The sequence below is a fragment of the Trematomus bernacchii genome, unplaced genomic scaffold (assembly GCF_902827165.1).
Source record: "Trematomus bernacchii unplaced genomic scaffold, fTreBer1.1, whole genome shotgun sequence".
NCBI classification, from domain to species: Eukaryota; Metazoa; Chordata; class Actinopteri; order Perciformes; family Nototheniidae; genus Trematomus; species Trematomus bernacchii.
Window position 1 is genome coordinate 3,796,958 of NW_022987778.1, and position 18,755 is coordinate 3,815,712.

Here is an 18,755-nt window from a genome sequence, read left to right on the forward strand (position 1 = left end):
GAGAAACTCCGACCTTCCCCTTTAATGTGATCCAGATGTTTCGGAGGCAAACATTTCATTTGGACAGCTCAAATCAACAGCGCTGTTGTTAAAGTGAATTAGGTGTGCTGGCATAAATCTTAATTATATTGAGCTCCTACTATTTTAACATTGTGATCCTTTAAAGAGACAGTTCCTCTCTTGTGTTGCCATGAAATAGATGCTTAAGGAGGACACATTTTCTCCACTGTTTGTCAAGAACAAAGTACCCAAACCAATGCACTTTCAAACTTTTCAACGGAAAAAAAATAAATGTCCAGATGTTTCTATTAGAGCCCAATGCTGGCGTCAGATGGTAATGTTTCAGACTGTTTAAGGTTTTGGTATGCAACTGGAGCGGCGGGGTGATGTCACCTTCGTGATATGTGCCAGAAGTTGGAGGAGGTGTCATCGAGTTTACTTACAAACTCAAGACTGACAGAGGAGTGTAAATCTACATTCAGGGCATAAATCACGACACTACTTAGAGTGGTGAAAACAGATTTAAACTGTGTTTGCAGACTAATTAGGTTTGCCTGCCATACACTTCTATGATGTACACCACAGGATATTAGAGAAGCAAAAAGGCCTCAATGGCAGTAAAATGACACCTTGGAAAAAGTTTCAAAAGCTTGAGGTATTGCCAAAGTAATGCTAACAGTGCAATTCTCCACACAAGCTAATTTGGGTGAGCCAAGGAAGTGGAGGAGATGAAAAACGGTCAACTCTGCCTCCTTTCAAGCTTTTCCATCAGACACAGCTGAGTGAGCTAACTACCTTTTTTCCTTGAGAAAGGAACAGTTATTGAAACGGCTCCAGCATGGTGCAAAATGTCTCCCATAAAAACTCAAAAATGTCCTGTTGCGACAGGTCTGGTCATGCTCAGGTGTCATGTTACGAGTCACTTTCACATTACTCAACACATCCTTAATTTCTCATGGTATAAACTTCTGAAGTAACTCACCTGGCTACTCTAAAGCGAACGTGTGGATTTCTTCAGTGCTGCTGCAGGGGCAGATGGTAAAAGCGTTAAGGCCTAAAGTGCCAGCAGATGTCTATAAAAGAAAAAAAACACAAGATACTGAAAGAAAGAAAAGAGCAGTTTCTGCATAGCCGAGGAGAAGTGCGCCTCCAGGATACCTCAGAGGACAGGACGTACCCAGAGTCCTCATTTGATTCCCTTAATGAAAAATCAGTCTGCACTTCCAGCACAGCAGCTAATGTGTTTGGTTACCAGCTGTCTGTAACTGTTTGACATGAAGCACACATTACTTTTCCAAACATGTCAAGACTCCAAGTTTTAAACCTCAAATTTCCCAGTCATTTGTAAGTTAAACTCCCTGAAATATGTGGTCTGTACGTCGAGCAGTAAACGGGATGTGTGTGTTAAGAAAATGTCATTGCTCTCACATTCATGGGTGACCAGACAGGATTGTTGTCTCACTCCAGGAGTGACATGGACTTGACCTCCAGAGTGCGGGGGATTACAGCGTCCTCCTCGAGCATTTGCAGGAAACAAAGGCAACAGATGGTCGTATCAACACACACGGTGGGTTTGGTAATCCCTCCTCCTCTCGCTCATGCTGCTGGCAGGGCCAAAAGCCAAAATTCAGACCAGATTTGTGAGTTAGTTTGGGAGAGGATTCCTGGCACTGACTGTCTTTGTGTGCAGTTATTGTCCTTTCATGGGTTTACAGAAATGAACGAATGAAAAAGTATTTTTTTGACCCTCAGAGAGTTGATAAGTATTTCTCTCATTGAAGTCATGCAAAAACACATGATATTATCCACATACCTCCACATTGCAATGTTCCAAATTAAGTGTGAGACCCATATATTGTATTTAGGGTGTAACCCCGTAAAATGAAGTAATATTATGACCGTTAAATCCAAGTTATGAGGCATTTTAATTGAGTTGTTAACAGTCCACCAAATGTTTTCCACATCTTTTTGAATCATATGAAGGATTCAAAGGCCTTTGGAGATAGAAATCTATCACAAGAAAAAACCATCAAACTACATTTCAATAAAAACAAAGATTTGAATGCAAAATGTAATCTTTCTTACCATGAATGTTTGTTCTCTTCCCTACTGGGGGATTTTTTTGAAATAAGAAACGCTTATTAAATGCCAACTCGTCACTTACTGAAACAACTCTGAATTCACTCAATTACATTTATTTATAAACCGGGGAAAGTACATCTCTCAGCAAATGATGAGTCATGTTTCTTCCTAACATGAACAGCTATTCTTCATCCTGAATCAAAGCCTCTAGATAATAAACAGCCCAGAGTACACAGATGTATTCAGTAAATCTCTCCCTCAACCCACTTAGTGTTTGAAATGTCATCTAATAGTTTTATTAATAGACAACAATAACAAGTAGACGGAAGCAAACTGGATTTGAAGCGTCTGTTGAAAACATGGCTACTGTGGAGCTTAGTTGAGGTTTGAAACAAATACATCAATTGCATGTTATCTATAAAGTCAAATATCAGATTTTAAGGATTGTACTGCATACAACAGGGTCCTTAAAGACCCTCGCAGTTCACAATGAAAAATGTCCGTTGTGAATACCTTTCACTGGAGTATTGTAAATGATGTCATGTTATTTAAGTAGTTACAGTTTCCTATATATGTCTTTTTGTCTGTCTGCCCTCCTTCCCATCCCTGTCCCCCACTCATCCTGAGGGGGAGGGGGGACCGAGACGTCAGACTGACTGGTTCCAGATGCATCTTTTTGTCCATCAGAAAAGTGCATTTCTGGATGATGAAGTGCTTTCTTCAATCTAGGTGGAAATCCCCATTGAGGTTATACTTTATAAATGTAAGATATGGGACTTTTTCACCTTGGCTGTGCCATTTAACCTGTTAACCCCTGAGCCTGTTTTTCAGGTCTCAGGCTCGAAAATGACATTCCCAGAACAAATGACCATGTCTTCCCTTCTAAAAGGGGTAAATTAATAATCTTTTTTCTCAAAGCAATGATAAACCTGTGAGTTGGATGTAGAAAAGTAAGAATCAATATAGAATTTTTTTATTTTAAAGTAAATTCAGATTGAACATAGTAAAAAAATGTAAATTATAAAGTCCGTCCAAAAACAAAACATTACTTATAGTGAAAACCAGTGGTGTAGTGGGGATTTTTTTACTGGGTGGACGCTATTTTAATTAGGTCATCCCAAACAATGCCCCAAGTGTACAGGTACAGGTTGTACAAGTTGTACCTGTACAGGTTGTACCTTTCTTCTCGTGAATGATATTCTTTTTAGAAAAGAAGTCAAGTAACGTTGTTTTGCCTGCCATTATAGAGCTGTTTCGTTTGCCTGCCATTATAGAGCTGTTTCGTTTCATTCAAATACACACTTGCAACTGATAACACTGGCAATGATTTTATATTTATTAGACTATTCCAAAAAAATCAAGCTTCAAAAAAGTGGGGGCTCCAAATAAGCGGGGGAACGGCGATCCCCCGCGTCCAACGACCACTACACCACAGGTGAAAACCACCCTTGAATGATGGGATCGGAGACTAAAAGCTTTAGGAATCCAAACTATAACATATAATAAGTACCCTGTATCAAGATTGATGCAAAACAAGTGACATTTTACCTTTTTAGAGAGGTTTAGCTAAAGAAACCCCACCTCTGGGGTCATTTGGCTGGATTTGCCGTTTCTCTGGAACCCATTGGTTGATTTTGATGATTGACACCTCTTTTTAACCGTTAGAGCCAATAGAATCGAAGGGGAAGTTCCACATACACACACGTTACCATGAGGAGTGAGAGTTTGCCCAAACCGAAAGCTATGTTACGCTCTGAAAACTGAAAACTGAAAACTACGCTTTTTGCCATAAATACGAAGATGGATTATCAGTAATCATTTCAAAGTGACACAGAGACATTGGATTAACCTTCAGCAGCGTTTTATGCATTTTGATGCCATTGAACACAACTTTTGATCAGAAAACAGCAACGGTAAGACTTATTTTCCGTTTTGGTCCCGTAAAGCTACGTTGTGTGATGTCTGGGTTTGCTTCCCCTGCCGCTCAGTGATGATACTTATACCCCTAGAATCTGTGGAATCTCAGCTTGCTAGCTGATATCTTGTTTGTGCAGATCCGATAAGTAATAAAGTATTTCTACCGTGAGTTCTGTGCTAAGTACATTAGCATTTTTTCGCTTAGTGCTAATTCAGAGGCTTGGCGTTAGAGTTGTGTTTCGTTTGGCTAAAAATTGTTCATATCGTCAGTTAGCTGAGTTTCTTCCCGTTAAGTGGGTATGACACATTAATAGGTTGTTAAATGTTAAGAAGCCCTGAGACACAGTTTCGTGAAAACAACGCCCGGCTTAACAGGTTAAGCTGCACATAACTCTTAATAATGTGACTTTTTGTGTAGTAAACACACACTATCAATATCCATTTGTTCTGAGCATATCAAAGGTGCCAGCACTCTGAGGTCAAAGGTCACATGTCCACTGGCTCGACTGTTAACATTTGTGTTTGATCAGATGGTCCCGGAGGGCTTGTTTAAAAAAATAAAATGGGTCTCAGGTTCATATTAACACTTGTTTTCTTATACAAATACCAAAAACATCCCAAAGACAGGCTGGTCTCTAACTTTTTCCTGGCTATAAGTGATGCATTTCAATGGGTTGACCAAAAGGCTTTCACATTCTTCACAAAACCAATAAAACATGGTCAGGTTTTTTTGTGTCCTGACAAGTTAATCAGGCCACACAAGCTTCATCATGGTTGTCAACGGAGAGTATGTATCATAAACAACATTATCCTCTGTTCTGCAGGATAAAAACAGACTGTGAGGATCCACAGTGCGGCCTTCCTCTTTTTCTGTCCTGCTCCTCGTCTCCACTCTCTGACCTCCTCGTCCCGGTCTGAACCTCGGTTCCAGGATTCTCCTTCAGCGTCCTCTCCTACTCCTTGACTGTGCCGTGGTCTAAAATAAAGCCCATTTTTGGCACTTCACCACTGTTTCAGTCTTAGTGCTTGCATAGCGGGTTCTCATATCTAGTCATTCCACGTGAAGCCTAACACAGATATTTATATGATGACACATCCATTTGGTTTTAGCATAGTCCGCTCACCATCAACATAAACAGTTATTTGGCAAAAATTAAAAAGGCAGACTGAGGTAAAGCCTTGAGGCGCTTCACAGAAATTGATAGGAAACTGATTTTATGAACTTATTTACTAAATTCATAAGCCAGCATCATAATGTACCTCTGCAGAAGGTCTAAAGCTTAAATCACATATCACCCCTTGTGAGAAAGTATCTTAACGTGACACTGGTGCAAAATAACTAAGTAAATAAAGTAAGGTACTGCATCTAAGTACAATTTTGATTTACTTTTTTGGGGTTTTTCTGCTACTTTACAGTTATATTACTCTCTTATTGTTGTATAATTGTCTTATTTATTGGTTTACTTGAGTTACTAATCACTATGCAGCTTCAGATTGATAATAGTTTAGTTTAGTTTATTTGTTTATAGTGTCGTGGACAGTCCCCAGCTTTAGCCAACATTGCTAATTTCCAGCTGTTGTCCCCTGGGCACCCTTAAAATCACAATATATCAACAGCAATAGTTATAAAAAAAGGATGAAAGACAAATAGATACAGGTGAAACGATAAAAGAGAACAATAAAATGCAAACAACCAACGTTACTACATGTCACATATAGCAATCACATAACATATACAAATCATAATCAATAAATACATGATGATTAAGTATTATTTTAGGAGATAAGGTGTTAATTAGCCCCAGTTGATCAATTCTGAAATGAATGAGTACTTTCACTCTTGATAGTTGATGCTAATTCACATGTTCTTGAGTAACATGTTAAATGCCGAACAAGTTGGAGTATACCTCTCCATCAATGCTGACATCAGAATACCGAGTATGACTAACTCGTCTGACCGGTTTCTGACAGGAAATAATGAACACCCATTACTTCTTGAGTCTCAGTGCTGCCAGTTATTTTGAAGTGCTGAGAAGATATCAAGTCAGAACATGTGATACTATAATCCTGGTACTTTACAGATGTCTTAACCAGTTGTGAACGTACAGTAAACGTGTGTGTGTCTGTGTGATGAAATCTTTTCCCTGCCACAGGCCCGGACAGGTAATTCATTTTTCGCGCCCGACTGATTTCTCTTCTGAGCATTTACAGGACATCACATGCCAACGTTTTGTTGAAGAGTGAAGAGATTGTGAAACTCAAAGATCTCGAGATAGCAGGTGAGTTAAACATGAGGTAGCTGTAAATTGCAGTGGCTGCTGGGTAAATACAGACAATAGCTTTGGCTTAGATCAGACAAATACAAAGCCTGTTAACTATTATGCCAGGAAACTAAATGCTGCATCCGGATCACAGTCTCTAATTGAGAAAGAACAAAGTATTGCTGTGTCATTACATGGAAACTGTAGTGGTGGTACTTCTAATCTTAACAATTCTGTTTCCCTATAAATGTTGGCAGTGCCTGGGTTATATGTCCAAGTCATTTCATAGAGAAAAATCTTGGACCATCTCTGTCTTGTAAGTGTTTTCGAATATTTAACTCAATCTCAACCCTTGGTCCCAGCTTTAAGAGTCTTTCAAATCAAATCAAATCAAGTTTTATTTATATAGCACATTTTTTAACGATTTTTGGTCGAGCCAAAGTGCTGTACATATAATAAAAATACCCTACAGTAAAGACACTTTACAGCAAATACAACAGCACAGTTTGTTCAGAATATCAGTATGAGAAAAACGACACCCACTGTCCTTAGACCCTCACATTGTACAAGGAAAAACTTCCAGAGAAAAACCCACATTTCAAAGGGAAAAATGGGAGAAACCTCGGGGAGAGCAACAGAGGAGGGATCCCTCTCCCAGGACGGACAGAAGTGCAATAGATGCCGTGTGTAAGAGATAATACATTTTACAGCGTAGGTAGACCGAATGTTTGGAAATGCATGTGTCTATAATAGGAAGATGAATCCACGAAGATGTCAACAACAATCCTGTGGGAGCCATCAGGGAAGCAGCATGACGAGACCCAGGCAGGACCGCAGAGACTTGACGTATTCCCTTTGGTTTGACTGATGAACTGTTGTCCGCATCAATTCATTTATTGAATGCTTATTTTCCTTGTGTTCTAAATTTCCTCTTTTCTGCCTCAAAGTTTTAATGGAACATAATATTGTTTTTCTAACATAATAGTTTTTGTAATGCCAATTCTATCTAATTGTGGAAAAAAATAGGTACATTGCTAAACTCTACTGTAAACTTAGATGAACTGAAAGATAGAAGTGAACAAATCTGAATGGACACTGTTTTCATTTTCCAGTCTTGTTGTTGACTATTTGGACTCATCTTACATGCTCATAAATTTGTCTTGGACATGACTTTGACTAAAGCCCGACTGAATGTAAAAATGTGTGTGAATGATGTATCTTCCTGTTCTTTCCATTCCTTCAGAGAGATCTATTTTTGGTACTCAAGCATATAGAAGTGTTTTCATGTTGATTTCAGATGTTCATGTAGTAAAGGGTTTCAACATATAAGAGTAGGAAAAGTTGTTTTTTGTGACTGCTGGCAAAAGAAAAGATTTCAACTTTTGGAAATTTCAGATCACATCCAACAACCTGAAAGCTTCAGAGCGGCTGCCAGGAATGGGCCGTGGAAGTGATGAAGTGTAGCATGATGCCATGTGACTGCCAACCTGAGCTTAAAGTGGCTGTACTAAACTGTGACCCTGGATGACCTGGCAAAGAGAACCCAGAAAGAAAAATAACATATAAGGACAGATATTTGTAAGGATCAAATGGACTACAAGAGGTACATGTGAGATAAGGGCCAAAGGAGAATGATGCATGACACATCTGGTACAGCAGGGAGGGACCGTTATTCATTTTGACTGGAGATAAAGGGTAATTTCACTGTTTCTGAGCCAAGAAGATATCATAAGTAATATCCTGCTTCGTGAAAGTAACATGCAATGTTAGAGTGATGTCTAATAAATGGGCTTTAGGTGCTGTTTACCAAATAAAGACACACTACTGAAAAGAACATTTCAAAAATTGCTACAGGGTGTTTTTGGTGGCAACTGAGATACAAAAAGCACAATAAAACCAACCAAAATAAAATCTGGAACAAATTAAAGCATCCTGTTTGAAAGTAGACCACAATAAAGGGCATCAAGACAACAAGCTTTGTGAGTTTTGGATTGTTTTAAAACGTCTGTATACTTGCAGAGTGAAAGAGAATTCCGATCAGTGAAAAGGACGCCCCCTCATTGTCTTTAGAAAGGTCATATTATGGTCATTTTCAGTTTCATAATTGTATTTTGTGCCTCTACTGTGACTGGTTTCCATGCTTAAATGTTCAAAAAGGTCTTTATTTTTGAATTTCGAACCCCTTTTATTCTCTGTGATTCAGAATTATGATATGAAGCAGCAAACAGGTCTCTCATCCATCAACACAGTGCTTTGTAAGGATCCTCAAGAGGAGCTTGTTGAAATGTGAGCCACTTACTTCCACCACAGAAGCTGGTAGACCACTTCTCACTTCAGATTATTCTGACATAATTCAGGCTGAACAACTCATGATTGACAGTTTTCTTCTTCACTTACAAATAAACAAAAACTACGCTGCTTCAATTTTTCAGGCTGTGAAAACATGTCGCTGGAAATTCCTCGAAACTATCCAGCAAAACCAGTTTCTTATTAGAAATTGTGCTCACATGTTGCTTTAAAGATGGTAATGATGTTTGCAATTTCAGACAACAAGTAATTGTACTATTTCAAGATTCTCCATGGATAGCTAATCTGCTTTGTATCAGAATCAAATTACTCCAAGAGGATGTTTCCCAAACATACATTTCATAATGAAACTTGAACTTGTATTCTGGCTGCGTGAGGCTATAAACAGGTTTGTTTTATCATCACATTGTCAGAAAGGAATAGTACAACATGCTCCCTGCGCTACACATAAAACGTCCCTGTCGTCTTCTCCCCTCCGGGTGTTGAAGTTCCCTCTTGAGACAACAACCATTTCCTCAGAACTCAGTCTGCATTCTTGAGTCGCTGGCCGATCCCTGTAAACAACATTCCTGCTTTGGGAAACAAAAGCCACAAAAAACATTATCTCACTGTCCGATCCAAAAGCCTCCTCTCTGTCCTTTCTCCCTGACAATAATTAATGTTTCAAACACTTTATTGTCAGGCCAGGTTCATGACAATGACTGTGGAGTGTAGACAACTTTCAACACATTTGCATCCTCTTTGTTTTTGACACAGCAAAATTAACCCTAACCCTAACCCTAACCCTAACCCTAACCCTAACCCTAACCCTAATGTTTCTGTATCCCCAAAAACATAAAAACAATACACTTATGACAATATCACAACAGAGACAAGAAGCCTAATGGATAATTTCCTGTACTTTTCAATCTGTTTTATTCTTATACTGTTCGGTATCCAATCTGACAATTGATCCTGACATTTTAGTCTTTACCTTGAAATCCCTGTAGATGTTGTCGAGCAATAAGTCAAATTGGAGTGTCTTTTTAGAAGATGATAACAGCATTGTGCGTCTCTTGGTATTCTTTGTACAGTCTTATTTATCTAGCATGCACCCAAACTCAAATTGAAACTGACAACTTTACCAAAGGAGTGTTGAGACTTGATACAAAGTGAATTTCAGATGCAGAATGAAAGCATATAAAGTCAGTGGAAAGACTTTTACCTAACATATACAAATTAGCTCAAAGCAGCGAAAACTGAAGGCTTGAAAGTTGAGAGTTTTTCCAAAGTTTTCAGGCTTTGTCTTCAGGTATTTATGTGTTCAATGGCTAGTTCGGAGTAATTAGCGTCAGGTGTGCTGGCAGGTAAAGGTCAAGTGACTTTTAACTACACAGACATTTTGACTTGTCATCACAGGTGTAACTGATCAATTTAAAGATGGCTCTGTTCCATTTATTTGTCCCAGGAAGAAAAACCAGGGTCTCAGCATATGGCAATCATAAATGTTATTAATTATACCTGTGCTGTCAAAATGTCCGCTGTGATATAGGACTATGGCGGAGATCGACTGATGTTCTGCCAAGTTTGGATGTCTCCCCCTGAGGCCCTTAGAGAGTTTTCCGCATGTTCCCGCTAAACATGTGGTTTCAGAGATGTCCCACTGTGAAATCTGCAAAGCGTTTAAAAGCTTTCTGGTTGCACACTTTCTGTACATTCATAATTCTGCAGACTTTGCTTAAGGGCATCCCCCAACAATGCATAGCTATCCACCATGATGAGTGGTGGAGTCAAACGAGCAATGACAGTTAGATTGCACATTTAAAAGAGAAAAGTGAACAAAACCTGCAGGAGTCCTTTTAGACATCCATTTAACTATAGACAAACATGTCGCTAACCACCCTTAGTATAGTGTTGGTACAGTATATGTAGTTGTTTGTCTCATGATGGCAGGACTGTGAGGAGACATACTTTGCTTAGAGATGTCTCTATCTAAATTATTTCACATGTTCAGGGCTAACGGTTTTTCGGGAATACATTTGAACTGGGTCATGAACAATTCTGGACAGGCAGGGCAATGACAAGCTCAGAAAGCAATGTTATAATAAAGCTGTCATTATGAAAGTATGAGATCACATTAAAAAAAATCATTATAATAACAAAAGTGAGTGTCTATGCATTGTCAGTAGAATGGTGTGCATTAAATTGGCTGCCTGTCTGTAACAATCTGTTTTGCAACTTCAAGTACTATAAGTGGGAAGAATGTTTTGCTTCGAAACAGAGAAGAGGCACAAAAAAAATAGTTTGAAATACCAAAGTCTAAGAAACTGGCCAACAAAACCATCATGATCAACACACCCAACAATGTTATGGCTGCCCAGGCTGGTCATAATTATCCCCTTTGGTCAAAGAGGGAAACGGCAGTTATGAAACAGACAAGGGAATGACTGCCATCCATCCATACACATGTGGGACACACTGTACACACCAAACACCCAACATCCATCTCATCTCCACTGGGACTGTGTAATCGGTGCGTGAAATGGACAGAGTAAACTGGAACATGAAAAAAAAAACATCAGAATGTAGAAAGCATACAGCCAAGCGTGATTATTCCTAAAAACACAGACATCCATCCGCAATGATTCAACGTTCCCTGATTCGTTTACTGAGTGTGTTGCTTCATATTACCAGAAAATAGGTGATTTTGAGCAGTTTTTCTAACTTTGTTCGACCACAGTGTTTTGGTAAGAGTCTGACTCAGTTTTGAAAATGTTGGATGGAAGACCTGCTTAGCCCTTCATGAGAGAGAAAACTGCAGAGCTCTGATTGTTAGTTTTTTTCTGACAATGCACTCACTTTAAAGGTAGGGTAGGTAAGTTTGAGAAACCGGCTCGAGATACACTTTGTGTTATATTCCATGGAATGCTCTTAACATCTCGATAGCAATGAATATCTTAAGTGCTTTGACAAAAAATCCATAACAAAATGTCATCTGTGGAAGCCGTAGTACTGTAAAAAGTACGACCAATCATTTTAGCCGGCCCGGCTAAAATAACTGGATGGCCTACCTGCCTGTCAGCCTTCCATCTGTGCACAAACTTATCTCGTGCCCTCATTGGTCATGTGCGCGTTCGTGTGTGTTGGAGGAGGGGCTCTGTAAGGAAGTGGCAGATTTTCTCCGGTTGTGTATTTTCAAATTCTACCGATCTCGAGCCGGTTTCTCAAACTTACCTACCCTACCTTTAAAGGGGACCTATCATGCAAAATGCACTTTTGTACGTCTTTTATACATGAATATGTGTCCCCGGTGTTCCAGGGAACTCACCAAGTGTCAGAAAACACAACCCTCTCTATTTTCCTCCATACCCAAATCTCTAAAAAAGGGGCTGCAACGGATCTGATAAAAACTGATCCAGATTTGAACACTGTCCTGACGTCAGGAAAGTGGCGCTACGGCTATTGGGCCAACTCCACCAATCAGGAGGAGACAGCCACGGCCATTGCCGTTCGAAAACGCTGGAGACGCTGTAGTACATATGCCAGGCCAGTAGATGGTGCTGTTCTCACAGAATCAGCCCAGAGCTAGAAATTGTCAAATTGAGCAAAATGAGGCATGGCTAAAATGCATGATCTGTTTGGTATTTTGAAAAAAAAAAAGTATAAATATGCCTTATATAGGTATGGTCCTACACTATATTATTCAAATATAGCATGATAGGTCCACTTTAAGGTAATTCTCCTAAAACAAAGTCAAATACTCCATTATAAATGTTTACCAGAAAAAAGTGACACCCAGACAGGGGTAAAGTGTAACTAAGTACAGTATCAGGTTATGCACTTTGATATTATTTTTGACATAATTGTATTTGACTTGAGTATTTCCATTTTATACTACTTTATCCTTCTACTCCACTATATCTCATAGGCAACTTTTGTATGCTTTACTCCTCTACATTTACTTAACACTCATATTTCCTAGTTACTATGACACATTACTATCAAATGATATACAATTTTACTGATATGATGTGATGCATGACTGTCCTATTAATATAAAGAGTATTTTAAAAAGTCACTTAAACTGTCCCCACATTGACAAACTTAAAAAAATCAAATGATATGACATGTATTTAAAAAACACTAAAAAACAAACAAAAGTATTACACAGAGAGTTGCACAGCAGCTCAGAAATGTAATACCTCCTTATCATTTCACAAGTCACTTTAAAGGGGACATTTAAGTAGGAAAATACAAGCCCAAGATAGGATTACTAATTATTTAACAAGTGAGAACTTGACATACAATTGTTGGGGCTGACGTGGTTAATCTGCCTTCATCACGCCCTGTGCAAATGTCAGAGCTCAAACAGAGCAAGGAGAAAAAGATAAGAGGTTTCTGCTCCGGTCGTTAAGCTGTGGAGGCATGCCAACAATTTGCCTCCAGTCTGCAGATCTGTGATTCTTTCTTCCTCTGACTGTGGTTTTAAGCATTCCTGCACGGTTGGAGACTAAACTGTGAACAGATATTACCAGCAATTAGACAGATCCCAGTGAATCCTTGACGCCAGCAGGGAAAACATCCACCCACTTAGTAAACAAGCGGCATTGTGACACAGATGTTGTTATGTCAAGTACAGTACGAGAAGTGTTGATGAATACTCTCTTCAGAAGAACCACTGTTTCCTTGGAAGCACAATTAGGCAAATCCGCTGCTGGGATTTCATCATATTAGAAAGACAGGAGCCCGAGTAAAGCAAAATAAGCTCTTGGGCATTCCCCATAACAACAAATTGTAGATAATGGGCAAGGCATTAGCTTTTAAGGTGATGCAGAAAATACGTTACACCTCATTTAGGTGAACTTAACTCAGTAATTTCACTACTTACTACAATGCAAAATTGAATAAAGTTGAATTACAAGGAAGCTACTGCAAAATGTTTTTCACCAAACCCATGTTATGTTATTATGTAGTATATGTGTTTGTGGTGATTACTGCATGTTTAAAATATTTGTATTTATGTGGTTCAATATGGTTTAATGTGTGTTTTAAAATGTGGACCACAGGAGGAAGCTGTGATTTACGGACATAGCAAATGGGGATGCTAAACTAAACTAAAAAATGTAACCTAACCTAAAAACACTTCAACTCAACTCCACAAACCTAACCAAAACTAAACTAAACTAAACTTAAACTGACTTTGGCATTTGATAATTAACATAACCTAAACTAACTTAAATTAAACTAACCTAAACTCAATTCCACAAACCTAAACTAAACTAAACTAAAACTCAAACCGACTTTGACAAGTCATTTTGGGGGGAACACATTTTCTTTCCATCCTCTGTATGACTGGATGTTATGCGGTGGGCCTGTGCAGCAACATCTCTGATGAAAAGCAGTGAAGGCAGACAGCTCTGAGGGAATTTCCAGAAGGTCTCTCTCTTAAAATAACTTCCCGGTCAGGTCCTGCATACCACGTCTGTGTGTGTGCTGAACCCTGGCCTGCCCCCATGTGACCACCACCTCTTTATCCTGCTGCTGCACCTTCAGGACCACCGCAGGGACCCTCTGGTCATGTTACAGTTTTGTGCCTCCATTTGTCCAAAATCAACAGGGAGAACTAGCAGAACTTTCCGCCTTAATCAAAAAACCACCTTTGAAATATAACAAGGAGTGAAATTGTAAAAACAGCTGCCTGCCAACATGGAGAACATCAACACTGTGTGGATGTTTTGTTGGAAAAAGACAGCAAACCTCTGCATTCTTCATGCATGTGTGCGATCAAACTAAAGCAATGTGTTTCCGATGCTTCATACAGTGACACAATAAACCCTGGAGGGAGAGCTCCACCCAATCAGCAGCACGGAGCAATGAGGGCATGACCCCCCCCAGCTGTCAGGGAATGGGTCCACCCTGATGGTTTCCTGCCTATTCCAGACTCTTGGTGATTTTTGGAGGGCAATAAGACGGATGAGGGTATGGCAAGGACACAGAGTGGGTGGTGAAGCATGGGAGAAGGATAAGGTGCAGTGGAGGGAAAGATGAAAGGAGGGCAGGCGGCGATATTAGACCAGCGCTGTGTTTTTCTTGGCTCTCTCTGTAGTCTGTCCCACCCCACTGCAGGGTATTACACACACACACACACACGGAAAACACAACAGATATTTCCATGACAATAGTGTTCCAGCCAGTGGGAGTAACAAAGCAGGGTGACCGCAATGAAGTTCTCACAGAGGAGGAGAGGGTGAAAGTCTCAGCGCTGGACCCGAGGAATCATCTGCTCTGATGGGCAGGCCACAAAACCAAATAAGCCGTGCCATGACTACCAGAGGGAAGCTGGCGTCTGGGCGGCCATCGGGGGAAGGTGGCTCTCTGGTGGGGATCTGTGGCGAGCCAAGGAAAGAATTAACTCTCATTCTGTAGAAATCAGTATAGCACAGAAGCCAAAGCCAGATAAACGGTGCTAGAGTTACATAATTGTGTCCCAAACCACAACAACCACCAGAAACCGTAAAAAGGAAAATAGAGCAAACTTAGTTATTTGACTGGAGTTATAATCATCACTCTGGGTGTCTTAGGTTTCAGAAAAGTTGGGAACCCGTATTTTAACCCCGTACCCTTTAAAAGAGAATTTCAGCTTATTATAATGTGGATCTTAAGTTCCAATCATAATAATGGCATGAAACTCACAAAGCTATTTGCTAAGATCTGGGAATGTATCTGGGGAAAGAAATATGAGCAGCAAAACCATCTTGGTATACAGTAGAAGAGCTTAAACAAGCGGTGTCCAAACTACGGCCCGGGGGCCAAATGCGGCCCGCGGACCATTTTGAATCGGCCCTCAGCTAATTCAAAAAGTATAATGGAGTAAGGCCCACGAATGAAACTTGTGCTTGTCTTATATTGTACTTCTTAAATATAAATGTACACATATATTACACATTAGTATTCATGTGTTAATGAAACCACTTTTCAAATAAATTCAGTCAATTAAAGTTGGAAACATTTTCTAACATATCTTAGTTGATAAGAACAAATCCCAATGACTTGTACAAGCTAGAACTACACCCTTCCTATTTCTCCTTATTATAATCAATCTGAGGCTTCTGTTTTAAGGGATGAGCTGCCAACACTCACAAGCATACTTTTCCTACATTTGATTGATTTTGCTAACTAATAACTGAACTTATGAAGCGGCATACCTCTAGTGAGCGGCCCAGCCCTTCGTATATTTTTCTGTATGTGGCCCTCGGTGAAAGAAGTTTGGAAACCCCTGATTTAAACTGTCCAAACATCCATCACAGAGGGGTTCAACTTGCAACACTGCAATGAGCTACATTAGTTGTTGTTTTACGAGATACAACGTTTGAACTAGTGAGCTTTAGAGGTACTGGTATAGCCATATCAAAAAGCTGCTGATTTCCTTTCTCAGTTTTTCTGGACTTGATACTTTAATGTTAACAGAGTATTCCTACACTCTGGTACTTGTCCTTTTATCAAAGTACAACATCTGAGTACTTCTTCCACCTCTGTATGTTACAGTGAAATCATTCACTACATTCAGATTAAGGGGGAAACAATACAAACTGCCTGTGTGAGCTCTTTGCCCCTTTAACAAAAACAAATGTGAGTCCTTTTTTACAAGACATGATAGATAATATTATCCCTCTATACTTCAAGCATCCTATCTCTGTATTCAGGGTTTTGAAGTTGAGATATACCCCAACATTTTTTAGGTGAGCTTGATTTACTAACAATGCTATTTACACCCGGGTGTCTGTAGCTAACAATGCTATTTACACCCGGGTGTCTGTAGCTAACAATGCTATTTACACCCGGGTGTCTGTAGCTAACAATGCTATTTACACCCGGGTGTCTGTAGCTAACAATGCTATTTACACCCGGGTGTCTGTAGCTAACAATGCTATTTACACCCGGGTACTTGTGTACTTTTACTTGATTAACATTTTGAATGCAGGACTTTTACTTGAATGTCCCATGTCATGGCCATTTCTACTGATCATAATTCCATTGTTGAGGTCTACTAAAATAGATTTGTATTGTGCAATTTTCCAAACTCACATTGGTTTCTCATACAGCATCTCTGTAAAGTATGTCTATTCACCAGGTATTCACTCTCTATCCTAAACAGCTTGTTGGAGCTCCTGCCCCCCCCCCTCCCTGTGAGCCCAGTGTGCTCTGATTGGTTGGGACGTTGCGAGGCTCGCTGCTCAGTGAGCTGGCTTACTGGTGTGGAACTTTCCGGGTCGGCGATACAGCGAGACAGCGCGAAACTCATCCTGAGCACACACAAACACTCACAGCCGAAGTAAAAACAATAAGTGTGGCTTGATATTGAGTAAGAAAAAGGTTTATAAACGCTGTGAGAATGGGTCTGCGGAGAGCATTTCTCCGTGATCCCAACTTGTCTATTACCAACCAGGGAGCTCTATGCAAGTCAATGGGACTCCCTGTTAGTTGAAAATGTACGCTAAAGGTCCTGGTGTGTGAGGAGCTCCGTGGATTGGCCCATTTTGGTTCCCGGAAAAGAAACAAATGGAAAATGAGAAATCTCCAACGAGGCGTTCTGGGGCAGCATAGACAGGTATTTTCTGTGTTAGAGTTTTACTCGCTACAGGGTGTACTTTGAGGGTTTGTGACTCTGCAGACCGTTTACATGCATACAAAGCTACATAACACACGGGTAATAACCAGAAAAGCATGACATGGGACCTTTAAGGGACAAAGGTTGGGGATTCTGTGTAAAGACGTTTTACTGCTTTTTCTTTGTTTTTCTTTGTTTCAAGTCAAACTTTTAATCCAACTTGCTGTTAAAAGAGCAAAAATAACATTTGTTTCCCAACATTTTAAACTAATTGTTAAATAAATCGAAAATGAATTTGTAATTAGTTTAATGTTTTCCAGCCTTCGTTTAATGACATTATGTATTTTATTGCAAGCTAAGAGAGCTTTATGTTTAGTTAATGTTTAAGACGTCCTTAAATAACAACCCCCTCTTTTGTTATTTCCGTCAGTGGCTAAACATGTTTCCTTGATTTGAGTGTAAGACCCTTTCTACAAAGAGTTAATGTAAACCTAATTACATGGTATAAGGACCCTGCTGTGAGTGGAATGTGGCTTGGAGACATGGTTAATGTTTTAAAAGGGGAGGCCTACAATCAACAGTATTGCCCAGTTCAGAATAACACAACATGACCTAAAGCATTTACTGTCCCATTAGCTTTGTCATATATACATATATCATCATGACATATCCTCCCTCCATTGTCCCTTTGTTACTTTCCCATGAATATGAAATGTCTGCAGTTGACAAAAGATCAGTGGGATGTTGTTAAACTGTACAATTACTGACAGAAAGTTACTTCCAGAAAGTGTGAGACATCATCGATACTGCTTCTAGACATTTATTACAGCATGCTAATACCCAGGCTTAGGCAGCAGTTCAGCAGAATGAATCATGAGTCTTCATGAGGATTATCCAGATCATTTGTAATCCTACTTACTGAAATATTCAACAGGGTGCAGCTAGATTTGGGCCTCAGTGACTGACTGTATGCAGATCTTCCAATACCTTTTTCTCAAACACTGACAGTAAACTGATACTCCTAAAAAGACATGTTGTGAGTATTATATTCTCATCATCTGCAGACTTGACAGTTGGCTGTAGGACATATTTAATTTTGACAGGCCTATGAATACCTTTGGAAAAAGTGTCATATTGTTACTTCTTTGCTGTCCATATGACTTGTATGTATCGTCATTAGCGATTCATGGTTAGTGCAAAAATGGCTATTTAAGGCTATTAACAGATGTTATCACCATATAAAGTCGATATGGCGAACAAACAGATGCCTATTTATACACCCAACAGGGAAAGAGCAACCTAAGCATTGATTGTGAGTCCTTTTATTATCAATCTGCAAGTCCAATATTTGATCATCTTTGAGACCTGATTTTGGTGATTTGGTGGAGGAAGCTCATGCTCTTTAAATGCTAAATGACACCAGTTACTTCCCCTTTTAGTCTGCCTGTGGTTCAGTACTGCACAGGTAGTTATTTCACTAAAACAGCTTCCTTCTGCATCTGGAAACTATGCTGATGAGATTTCACAATAGCAATCCCATTTCATAAAGTTGCCAGACGGCCGAAACATTGCTAGAATTATCATTGAATGAGAATGCTGAG